This window comes from Panulirus ornatus, chromosome 29 (genome assembly GCF_036320965.1).
Source record: "Panulirus ornatus isolate Po-2019 chromosome 29, ASM3632096v1, whole genome shotgun sequence".
In the NCBI taxonomy this organism is placed as follows: domain Eukaryota; kingdom Metazoa; phylum Arthropoda; class Malacostraca; order Decapoda; family Palinuridae; genus Panulirus; species Panulirus ornatus.
The window spans coordinates 5,267,763-5,279,964 of record NC_092252.1 but is presented as its reverse complement, the minus strand read 5'-3'; the positions used below and the strand labels follow the sequence as shown (position 1 = coordinate 5,279,964).

Sequence of the window (12,202 nt, the reverse complement as noted above, 5' to 3'; positions counted from 1 at the left end):
GTATGATTATGTATCCATATGTAGTATGGTTATGTATCTTCGTGTATTATGATTATGTATCCTTATGTAGTATGATTATGTATCGCATGTTAGGTCTTATCCTTGGTGGGATGGCAAGACGTTACAGAATTTAATCTCTCCCGGTCCAGTGGGGTTCGCGTTGTGATGTCCGCCTCCCGCTTGAGGCCACAGTCAACTTGAAAAGTTTAATTAAAAGTATATCGTGAGTCGGGATCTTTGAGAAGTGGTCCGCAGCCAAGCCCTGCGCTCAGGGGAGGGAGGTTCCCGTACGGTGGCTGGGGGCTTTGAAAGCGTCGTCCAGCTCCTCATACCCTCGTCATGTACATCTCTCTCTCTCTCTCTCTCTCTCTCTCTCTCTCTCTCTCTCTCTCTCTCTCTCTCTCTCTCTCTCTCTCTCTCTCTCTCTCTCCCGTGTGGAGCCCCTCCCTCCACCACAATCGCATGTCGTTTTCGTCAACACATTATTACGTCCTGTTTGCGTCACGACCATCGTCCAGCTGTACGGACGTGCTTCATGTTCAGCCGACCTTCGAACACGACGGTACGACCCTTGAACACGACGGTACGACCCTCGGCCACGACGATACGACCCTTGGGTACGGTGGCCTGGCCTTTGACTTCAGCAGGGCAAAGGCCAGGCCATCCTACCCGAAGGTCGTACCGTCGTGATCAATGGTCGCACCATCGTACCCAAAGGTCGTACCGTCGTGATCAATGGTCGCACCATCGTACCCAAAGGTCGTACCGTCGTGATCAAAGATCTTAGGGCCGTGACGACGTGACGTATTTCTGTACGTCTCTCCCAAGACCCAACCTAACCCGCTGAACCCAGATAACACACAGCAGCTGGTTTGAAATAGTGAAGTTTTCTCCGACGTTTGGCTCAAAGACAAGAGGACTTTTTGAAGGTGTGTGTGTGTGTGTGTGTAGGGGGGGGGGGGGCGCTAAGATAACCTCCCCCCTCCCCCTCCCCCTCCCTCCCACCTCAGTCTTTGGAGGTACGGTGGATTACCTCCGTCAGCTGGTGCCCTTGGGGTAAGAGCGGAAGGGGAGTGAGTTGGGGTAAGAGCGGTGGGAGGGGGTGGGTGAAACGAGTGGGGTGGAGAGGAAATGCGTATGTTTTTACAGGATACCATTATGTGGGGGGGGGGCCTGGGAAGGCAGGGTATTAGGGGGAGGGGAGACCTATGTATACGCACGGCGTCCTACCTTCACCCTGGCGTAGGTCAAAGAGAACCCACCAGCAGTTAGTTAGCTTCCCCCCTCACCCTAAGGGCTTGCGATGATGATATAGTATAGTTAGAGCTCGTGAGACGCGGGCGTTGATATATGGATACACACAGAGGAATATCTCTCTCTCTCTCTCTCTCTCTCTCTCTCTCTCTCTCTCTCTCTCTCTCTCTCTCTCTCTCACCCACAGGAGGGTCGCCGGCCTTACGGCGAGAACCTGGGCGGCCGATCTGAACCCCTCCTGAAGAAGGAAAGGGCGATGATGATGTATTCCCACCCTGCTATGAACACCTCTCTCTCAAAAAAAAACAAACCCGTCCCCTTCAGGGTGCTGTAAACACGGCAGGTGTCCGAGGCCTGGTCATAACCACAGCTCGGTGACAAGAAGCAAACAAAAACAGACGAAATCGTTGACAACAAACAATCGCAAGTTCCTTGTTGCTCTGAGAATCGTGTTAGTGAAGAGCGAGGCCTCGCTCGACTGGGATGTGAATATATGATCTGTCCTTTTTTTTTTTATTTGTTATTATAGTGTTCATTCGGCGACCCGGACGAGAATGAAAGGGGAAGCGGTGTCGATGGAGTCGAATTTACCTGCGGACGTCGAGGACTCGAACCCAGACCTATCGCTTGGCAGGCCGGTGCGCGCTAACCGGCCTTCCACACCGTAGGTCTCGGTTCGAATCCTCGACGCCCATACGTCACTGTCGGTAAAGCTGTTATTATTGCCAGTGGAAGGGAAAGAGTGCACTGTTATCAGTGACCTTCTCTATCTCTCTCTCTTTTTCTCTCTCTCCAAAGGAATGCATCCTTTCCCTGCTTCATAATGAAGTGCAGCCCCAGGTATGGTATAAGGTATGGTATAAGGTATGGTATAAGGTATGGTATAAGGTATGGTATAAGGTATGGTATAAGGTATGGTATAAGGTATGGTATAAGGTATGGTATAAGGTATGGTATAAGGTATGGTATAAGGTATGGTATAAGGTATGGTATAAGGTATGGTATAAGGTATGGTATAAGGTATGGTATAAGGTATGGTATAAGGTATGGTATAAGGTATGGTATAAGGTATGGTATAAGGTATGGTATAAGGTATGGTATAAGGTATGGTATAAGGTATGGTATAAGGTATGGTATAAGGTATGGTATAAGGTATGGTATAAGGTATGGTATAAGGTATGGTATAAGGTATGGTATAAGGTATGGTATAAGGTATGGTATAAGGTATGGTATAAGGTATGGTATAAGGTATGGTATAAGGTATGGTATAAGGTATGGTATAAGGTATGGTATAAGGTATGGTATAAGGTATGGTATAAGGTATGGTATAAGGTATGGTATAAGGTATGGTATAAGGTATGGTATAAGGTATGGTATAAGGTATGGTATAAGGTATGGTATAAGGTATGGTATAAGGTATGGTATAAGGTATGGTATAAGGTATGGTATAAGGTATGGTATAAGGTATGGTATAAGGTATGGTATAAGGTATGGTATAAGGTATGGTATAAGGTATGGTATAAGGTATGGTATAAGGTATGGTATAAGGTATGGTATAAGGTATGGTATAAGGTATGGTATAAGGTATGGTATAAGGTATGGTATAAGGTATGGTATAAGGTATGGTATAAGGTATGGTATAAGGTATGGTATAAGGTATGGTATAAGGTATGGTATAAGGTATGGTATAAGGTATGGTATAAGGTATGGTATAAGGTATGGTATAAGGTATGGTATAAGGTATGGTATAAGGTATGGTATAAGGTATGGTATAAGGTATGGTATAAGGTATGGTATAAGGTATGGTATAAGGTATGGTATAAGGTATGGTATAAGGTATGGTATAAGGTATGGTATAAGGTATGGTATAAGGTATGGTATAAGGTATGGTATAAGGTATGGTATAAGGTATGGTATAAGGTATGGTATAAGGTATGGTATAAGGTATGGTATAAGGTATGGTATAAGGTATGGTATAAGGTATGGTATAAGGTATGGTATAAGGTATGGTATAAGGTATGGTATAAGGTATGGTATAAGGTATGGTATAAGGTATGGTATAAGGTATGGTATAAGGTATGGTATAAGGTATGGTATAAGGTATGGTATAAGGTATGGTATAAGGTATGGTATAAGGTATGGTATAAGGTATGGTATAAGGTATGGTATAAGGTATGGTATAAGGTATGGTATAAGGTATGGTATAAGGTATGGTATAAGGTATGGTATAAGGTATGGTATAAGGTATGGTATAAGGTATGGTATAAGGTATGGTATAAGGTATGGTATAAGGTATGGTATAAGGTATGGTATAAGGTATGGTATAAGGTATGGTATAAGGTATGGTATAAGGTATGGTATAAGGTATGGTATAAGGTATGGTATAAGGTATGGTATAAGGTATGGTATAAGGTATGGTATAAGGTATGGTATAAGGTATGGTATAAGGTATGGTATAAGGTATGGTATAAGGTATGGTATAAGGTATGGTATAAGGTATGGTATAAGGTATGGTATAAGGTATGGTATAAGGTATGGTATAAGGTATGGTATAAGGTATGGTATAAGGTATGGTATAAGGTATGGTATAAGGTATGGTATAAGGTATGGTATAAGGTATGGTATAAGGTATGGTATAAGGTATGGTATAAGGTATGGTATAAGGTATGGTATAAGGTATGGTATAAGGTATGGTATAAGGTATGGTATAAGGTATGGTATAAGGTATGGTATAAGGTATGGTATAAGGTATGGTATAAGGTATGGTATAAGGTATGGTATAAGGTATGGTATAAGGTATGGTATAAGGTATGGTATAAGGTATGGTATAAGGTATGGTATAAGGTATGGTATAAGGTATGGTATAAGGTATGGTATAAGGTATGGTATAAGGTATGGTATAAGGTATGGTATAAGGTATGGTATAAGGTATGGTATAAGGTATGGTATAAGGTATGGTATAAGGTATGGTATAAGGTATGGTATAAGGTATGGTATAAGGTATGGTATAAGGTATGGTATAAGGTATGGTATAAGGTATGGTATAAGGTATGGTATAAGGTATGGTATAAGGTATGGTATAAGGTATGGTATAAGGTATGGTATAAGGTATGGTATAAGGTATGGTATAAGGTATGGTATAAGGTATGGTATAAGGTATGGTATAAGGTATGGTATAAGGTATGGTATAAGGTATGGTATAAGGTATGGTATAAGGTATGGTATAAGGTATGGTATAAGGTATGGTATAAGGTATGGTATAAGGTATGGTATAAGGTATGGTATAAGGTATGGTATAAGGTATGGTATAAGGTATGGTATAAGGTATGGTATAAGGTATGGTATAAGGTATGGTATAAGGTATGGTATAAGGTATGGTATAAGGTATGGTATAAGGTATGGTATAAGGTATGGTATAAGGTATGGTATAAGGTATGGTATAAGGTATGGTATAAGGTATGGTATAAGGTATGGTATAAGGTATGGTATAAGGTATGGTATAAGGTATGGTATAAGGTATGGTATAAGGTATGGTATAAGGTATGGTATAAGGTATGGTATAAGGTATGGTATAAGGTATGGTATAAGGTATGGTATAAGGTATGGTATAAGGTATGGTATAAGGTATGGTATAAGGTATGGTATAAGGTATGGTATAAGGTATGGTATAAGGTATGGTATAAGGTATGGTATAAGGTATGGTATAAGGTATGGTATAAGGTATGGTATAAGGTATGGTATAAGGTATGGTATAAGGTATGGTATAAGGTATGGTATAAGGTATGGTATAAGGTATGGTATAAGGTATGGTATAAGGTATGGTATAAGGTATGGTATAAGGTATGGTATAAGGTATGGTATAAGGTATGGTATAAGGTATGGTATAAGGTATGGTATAAGGTATGGTATAAGGTATGGTATAAGGTATGGTATAAGGTATGGTATAAGGTATGGTATAAGGTATGGTATAAGGTATGGTATAAGGTATGGTATAAGGTATGGTATAAGGTATGGTATAAGGTATGGTATAAGGTATGGTATAAGGTATGGTATAAGGTATGGTATAAGGTATGGTATAAGGTATGGTATAAGGTATGGTATAAGGTATGGTATAAGGTATGGTATAAGGTATGGTATAAGGTATGGTATAAGGTATGGTATAAGGTATGGTATAAGGTATGGTATAAGGTATGGTATAAGGTATGGTATAAGGTATGGTATAAGGTATGGTATAAGGTATGGTATAAGGTATGGTATAAGGTATGGTATAAGGTATGGTATAAGGTATGGTATAAGGTATGGTATAAGGTATGGTATAAGGTATGGTATAAGGTATGGTATAAGGTATGGTATAAGGTATGGTATAAGGTATGGTATAAGGTATGGTATAAGGTATGGTATAAGGTATGGTATAAGGTATGGTATAAGGTATGGTATAAGGTATGGTATAAGGTATGGTATAAGGTATGGTATAAGGTATGGTATAAGGTATGGTATAAGGTATGGTATAAGGTATGGTATAAGGTATGGTATAAGGTATGGTATAAGGTATGGTATAAGGTATGGTATAAGGTATGGTATAAGGTATGGTATAAGGTATGGTATAAGGTATGGTATAAGGTATGGTATAAGGTATGGTATAAGGTATGGTATAAGGTATGGTATAAGGTATGGTATAAGGTATGGTATAAGGTATGGTATAAGGTATGGTATAAGGTATGGTATAAGGTTGAAAGGTTAGGGATAAGGACAGGATATATGGTATTAGCGGCATATATATATATATATATATATATTATATATATATATATATATATATTTTATATATATATATATATATATTATATATATATATATGGGTTGTTCAAAATGTACATTATAAGGTATAAGGTCTAAGGTCAGGGTATATGATAGAAGGTGAAAATGTATTGTTTAACGTATATACGTATAAGGTTAAACCGTATGGTTTAAGGTTGAAGTACCCGATATAATCTCTACAGAACAGATGAAATGTTCTTCATGAAGAACAAGCGTGGTGAACGATCAAGTTACGAGTTGCGGAACGAGGAGTGCCCCTGTGTTACCACCTCACAGTAACGGAGTTGTCACAAGTAACGCGTCTGTGATGTTCCAGGCTGTTCTGTGGCCTTGTTACCTGTTTGTATGTTTGTGTGTCTGTTGGATGCGTACGGATCTTCACTGTTGCGTCACAGAGTGTACTGATGCGTTACACATGTGACGTTACACATGTGACGTTATTCAAGAGGTGTATTATATAATAGGTGTATGGTGTTAGGGTCTTTTTTTTCAATTATTAGTATTGTTATTTTTATTATTGTTCGTACTTGATCAGTGTTTCCCGCGTCAGCGAGGTAGCGCCAGGAACAGGCTGCATTCGCTCACATCCATTCCCTAGCTGTCATTGTTATCATTATTATTATTATCATTATTATTATTATTATTATTATTATTATTATTATTATTATTATCATTATTATTATTATTATTATCATCATTATTATTATTTACATCTTGGACAATATGTGCGGACATTTTAAGATGTGGCTGGAATATGTATAAGTCTTATTCATTTATGAATAATTAATTGAGTTTCCGGCATGTGGGTGTATGTTTTAGCGTGTCTTTATTATATGTAATTGATTTAGGAATTTCTGGGACGGTGTGTGTGTGTGTGTGTGTGTGTGTGTGTGTGTGTGTGTGTGTGTGTGTGTGTGTGTGCGAGAGAGGGAGAGGTAATGCGTGTGTGTGACGGAGAACTTCATTCTATTCAGAGCAAGAACAGTTGGGGGGAAGGGGGGTGTTAAACGGCTGGAGGTGTAGGGGTGGGAGGGGGATAGTAGTTAATCCCCCCCACCCCCAAAGGTTCTTGTTCCCCGGGAATCTTTCCCCTTGACACACACACACACACACACACACACACACACACACACAAAAGAAAAAAGAAAAAAAAGAAAAGATGCCAGTGAATTGCTGCTACACATTTGTGGAGAAGGCTGCGCGGGCGTTGCCTCATGCCTGTGTTGTAAGGTAGCCAGTTCTCTCTCTCTCTCTCTCTCTCTCTCTCTCTCTCTCTCTCTCTCTCTCTCTCTCTCTCTCTCTCTCTCTCTCTCTCTCTGTATATGTATATATATATATATATATATATATATATATATATATATATATATATATATATGTCTGCCTCTGTACACGAGGAGAGGGTTGAAATGCATCTTACCGTGGCTTGATACGAAAATACTTGACGTTTTTGTGCATAATGTGGTCCACATGGCGACGTGTGGGATTTAACATGTTCTGTGCCTGTATGTGTGTGTGTGTGTGTGTGTGTGTGTGTGTGTGTGTGTGTGTGTGTGTGTTCGCTGCCCGAGCTGAGAATCTGTTCCTACCCGTTTGTAAGTCTTCTGAAATGTATCTGCCATATTTTCCCATAGGATATATTGATAGTAATGATGATAAATATTAAAATGATGGTGATAATGATAATAAATGGTAGTGGTAGTAATAAATGGTAACAGTAGTAGTAGTGGTGGTAATAATAATAATAATAATAATGATAATAATGATTATAATAATAATTATAATAATGATGATAATAATAATAATAATAATGATAATAATAACAACAAACTAGTGCATTTATGAGTCACTTTTATGAGAGGCGTAACTGTTACTGGTAGACGTAACACCGTACATAACAACGTACATAAACAAGTACATATAGGTAGTCCTCTCGATATTACCCACGACTAGAAAAAAAAATTTCTTTCGTCATCTGCAAAGAAACCATCTCTGATTTTGAGACCTATTGCTCACAGAGGTTATGAGTGGAGGGGGTGTGAGGGTTATGCCATTTATGTCGAAAAAAAATAAATGTGATTATCTGGCGAATTATCGTGTGATGGAAATTTGTGTCCTGGGTGGATGGAGATGGAGGGGAATTGAGGGAGTTGAGATTGTGGTAGCCAAGATGAACTTACCGTAAGGCGTGTGTGTGGCGTTCCTGGTACTACTGCATGGTTGTGTGTGGTTCCTCCTCTTCCGCTTCTGCTGTTTCTCCTCCTCCTCCTCCTGGTTGTAGTTGTGGTAGGTGGTGAGGCCGATTTGAGTGGGGGTTGTGGTGTTGATGGTAGTTGTGGTAGTAGCTGTGGTAGGTTTAGTGGTGGTTGTGTTGGGTTTAGTGGTGGTTGTGGTGGGTTTAGTGGTGGTTGTGGTAGGTTTAGTGGTGGTTGTGGTAGATTCAGTGGTAGTTGTGGTGATAGTGTCAAAACGGTGGTAGGGATGGTGGTAGTGGGACCTGTTGTAATGTAGCACCAGAAATTACAACCACCGATGGTGGTATTGGGTGGTAGTGGTAAGTGGTATGGTAGGTGGTGGTGGTAGTGATTTGAGGTGGTGTCAACAAGTGATGGTAGTTGTGGTAGCGAGTTGTTGGTGATGATAGGTTTTAGTGGTCGGTGATTGTGGTCGTTTCTAAACTGTGGTAGGTTGATGTTAGTGGCAGGTGGATGGTAGCAGTAGATGTAGTAGTAGACAGGGTAGGCCTACCCAGGAGCCACTGTAGGCCTACACAGCAGGGCTACACAGCTGCCAAAGGAGGCAGCCTTCGCATGATGGTCCAGCAACAGATGTGTTTCCCAGGCTCAAAACCTCCCCCCTCTCTCTCTCTCTCTCTCCTACACCTGTCGACCTGAGCCTCGCGGAAGCACCTGCTGAACACCTGTGTCTTCCTCGAACGGGACTTGTATATACATACACAGGCGTGTGTGGGCTCACACCTGTCTAAGATTTGCAGGTGTCTTGGTCCTCACAGATGTCCTTGGGCCCTCACAGCTCGCTCTCACTCTGGGCCCACAAGTGCCCCAAGTCTCACAGGGGTGTGTCTGGGCTCACAAGTGCCCCAAGTCTCACAGGGGTGTGTCTGGGCTCACAAGTGCCCCAAGTCTCACAGGGGTGTGTCTGGGCTCACAAGTGCCCCAAGTCTCACAGGTGTGCGTGGGCTCACAAGTGCCCCAAGTCTCACAGGGGTGTGTCTGGGCTCACAAGTGCCCCAAGTCTCACAGGTGTGCGTGGGCTCACAAGTGCCCCAAGTCTCACAGGGGTGTGTCTGGGCTCACAAGTGCCCCAAGTCTCACAGGGGTGTGTCTGGGCTCACAAGTGCCCCAAGTCTCACAGGGGGATGTGTCTGGGCTCACCAAACACTGTCACACTCGTTGGGATCCTTCGAACCACATTAAGTGGTTCAGACTCGGGTCAGCGAATACAAGAATCTCGAAACTTCACAAGAGAGTGTACGACAATTCCTTGATCACCATTTATCGGAAGCGATGCCTTATTACGATGCTCATAGTAATTGCTTTAATTATCATCTCGGGTTGGGGGGGTGTGTGTGGGGGTGAGTTAATTGACCCGTGCTGTATGAGTCTCCAGTCCCGTTTAATAGAAAATCAATGGCTTGTTTTCACTTGGTATGATTCGAATCAGTGGAGCTTTTCCGTTCGGCACCGTTCGTTCGCAAGTCTTTCCCGATATGCAATTATGCCAGACATAATGAATGCAAGTTGCCCGGGGGTCTCTCTGGAGTTATTGTGTATTTTCAGGAATGACTATCCCTCTCCCCAGGCGAAGGAATGAGCCGTCCAGGAATTAATTAAAATTTCTCGCGTCGCCCAAGTGAAGCTGCGGGAGATAGGTAGGCTTTGGGGGGGAGGGGGTGTGGGTGGGTGGGTCGGCAGGCAGGAGCGGCCGCCACACGTCCGCTCACCTCGGCGGCTCACGCCAAACTGAGCTCCTGAGTCCTTTGACGTCGGTGGTGGCCCCTCAACCACCCCTCCCCCCCGTTGGGGTAGATGGTGGCAGACATTCCCGTAGCTGGTGGCAGGGTGGTAGAGATTTCTCCGTAGCTGGTGGAAGGGTGGTAGAGATTCCCCCGTAGCTGGTGGCAGGGTGGTAGAGATTTCTCCGTAGCTGGTGGCAGGGTGGCAGAGATTTCTCCGTAGCTGGTGGAAGGGTGGTAGAGATTTCTCCGTAGCTGGTGGCAGGGTGGTAGAGATTTCCCCGTAGCTGGTGGCAGGGTGGTAGAGATTCCCCCGTAGCTGGTGGCAGGGTGGTAGAGATTTCTCCGTAGCTGGTGGCAGGGTGGCAGAGATTTCTCCGTAGCTGGTGGCAGCAGGGTGGCTCAGATCCTCGTTGCTGGTGGCAGAGTGGCTCTTACAGGGTGGCACAGATTCTCATAGCTGGTGGCAGGGTGGTTCAGATCCCCGTAGCTGGTGGCATAGTGGCACTTATTCCTACAGCTGGTGGCAGGGTCGCTCAGGTACCTTAAGCTGGTGGCAGAGATCCTTGTATGGCGGCAAGATAACAGAGACGACAGTAGTTGGCAGCAGTTTGCACAGATTCCTGTATCTGTTGGCAGGGTGGCAGAGATTCTGGAGTTGGAAACTGAGGTTCTCTTAGCTGGTGGCACGGTGGCACTGATACAGGGAACTGATGGTTGAGGATTTCTGTAGCTCATGGCGGGTTGGCAGAAGTCCCGCAGCTAAAGCGGAAGAGATTACGCTGGTTCATAGCTGGTGGCAGGATGGTTTGCCCCAGTGGCTGTTGGCAGGGTAGTTTTCCCAGTGGCTGTTGGCAGGGTAGTTTTCCCAGTGGCTGATGGCAGGATAGTTTGTCCCAGTGGCTGTTGGTAGAATGGTTTTCTCAGTGGCTGTTAGCAGAGTACTTTTCCCAGTGGCTGTTGGCAGGGTAGTTTTCCCAGTGGCTGTTGGCAGGGTAGTTTTCCCAGTGGCTGTTGGCAGGGTAGTTTTCCCAGTGGCTGTTGGCAGGGTAGTTTTCCCAGTGGCTGTTGGCAGGGTAGTTTTCCCAGTGGCTGTTGGCAGGGTAGTTTTCCCAGTGGTTGTTGGCAGTGTGGTTTTCCCAGCGGCTGTTGGCAGGGTAGTTTTCCCAATGGCTGTTGGCAGGGTAGTTTTCCCAGTGGCTGTTGGCAGGGTAGTTTTCCCAGTGGCTGTTGGCAGGGTAGTTTTCCCAGCGGCTGTTGGCAGGGTAGACGTGGTTGGCTGCCAGGCAAGGAAACCAGGCGATAACTATGAGACATTGGACGGTTCTCGTGCCTCCTGGAGAAACACGCGAATTGCTAATTGGCGTCCTGATTCTTAATTGGCGTCCTGATTCTTAATTGGCGTCCTGATTCTTAATTGGCGTCCTGATTCTTAATTGGCCCGCTGAATCTTGAACTGTCTCTTGATTCTTACGCCGGGAGGAGAGGAGAGGAGAGGGGAAGTTAGCGGGTTTAAAGACTTAGAATTGTATATAATATATTGTTTCCCCCTTTGTGAACACGGGTCAGCAACTTACGTCGGAGAGTCGGCGAATGGAAACCCTGATTTTTTTTTCCCCCTCCCTCCCTCCCTCCCTCCCTCCCTCCCTCCCTCCCTCCCATTTCTGGACAAACACTCCTGTTCCCCTTTTGAACCATTATTGACAAAGACGAGAGCAGATGAAGGAAAGTTGGGAGGGTGGGAGGGGAGGGAGGGAAAATGTGGGAGGGGATGGAGGGAGGGAGGGAGGGAAAATGTGGGAGGGGATGGAGGGGGGGAGGGAGTCAAAGAGAGGAACTATTTCTTTTCCAGTGATGGTATTTTCTATACTGTAATGTGTGTGTGTGTGTGTGTGTGTGTGTGTGTGTGTTATTATTTTTTTTTTTGTCCATATCTGTTAATAGTTGAAAGGTAAAAAGGTCTGTATGTGTAATTTTTTGAAAATAGAAAACCCGGAGTTTGGCTTTTGCGCTTGAAGCAAATTTTGCATGAAGATTAATTTCAAATAGTTGTAGAAACAGGAAAGATACGTCATATATATTTTTTTCATTATTACCACCATTGATCTTAGTGCTTCCAGTTCCACTGGGTATTATCTGCGGTAGTACCACAGC

General features: G+C 43.4%; 1 protein-coding gene across 1 annotated transcript in view; it reads right to left on the bottom strand.

Moving 5' to 3' along the window:
- LOC139758034 (uncharacterized) overlaps positions 1-9,986 on the bottom strand; it is a 138,491-nt gene extending 128,505 nt beyond the window's left edge. The window contains exon 1 of the mRNA XM_071679043.1: positions 8,253-9,986. The gene's annotated coding sequence lies outside the window, so the exon portion shown is untranslated. The remainder of the gene's footprint in view (positions 1-8,252) is intronic.
- Between the last annotated feature and the right edge of the window lie 2,216 nt (positions 9,987-12,202).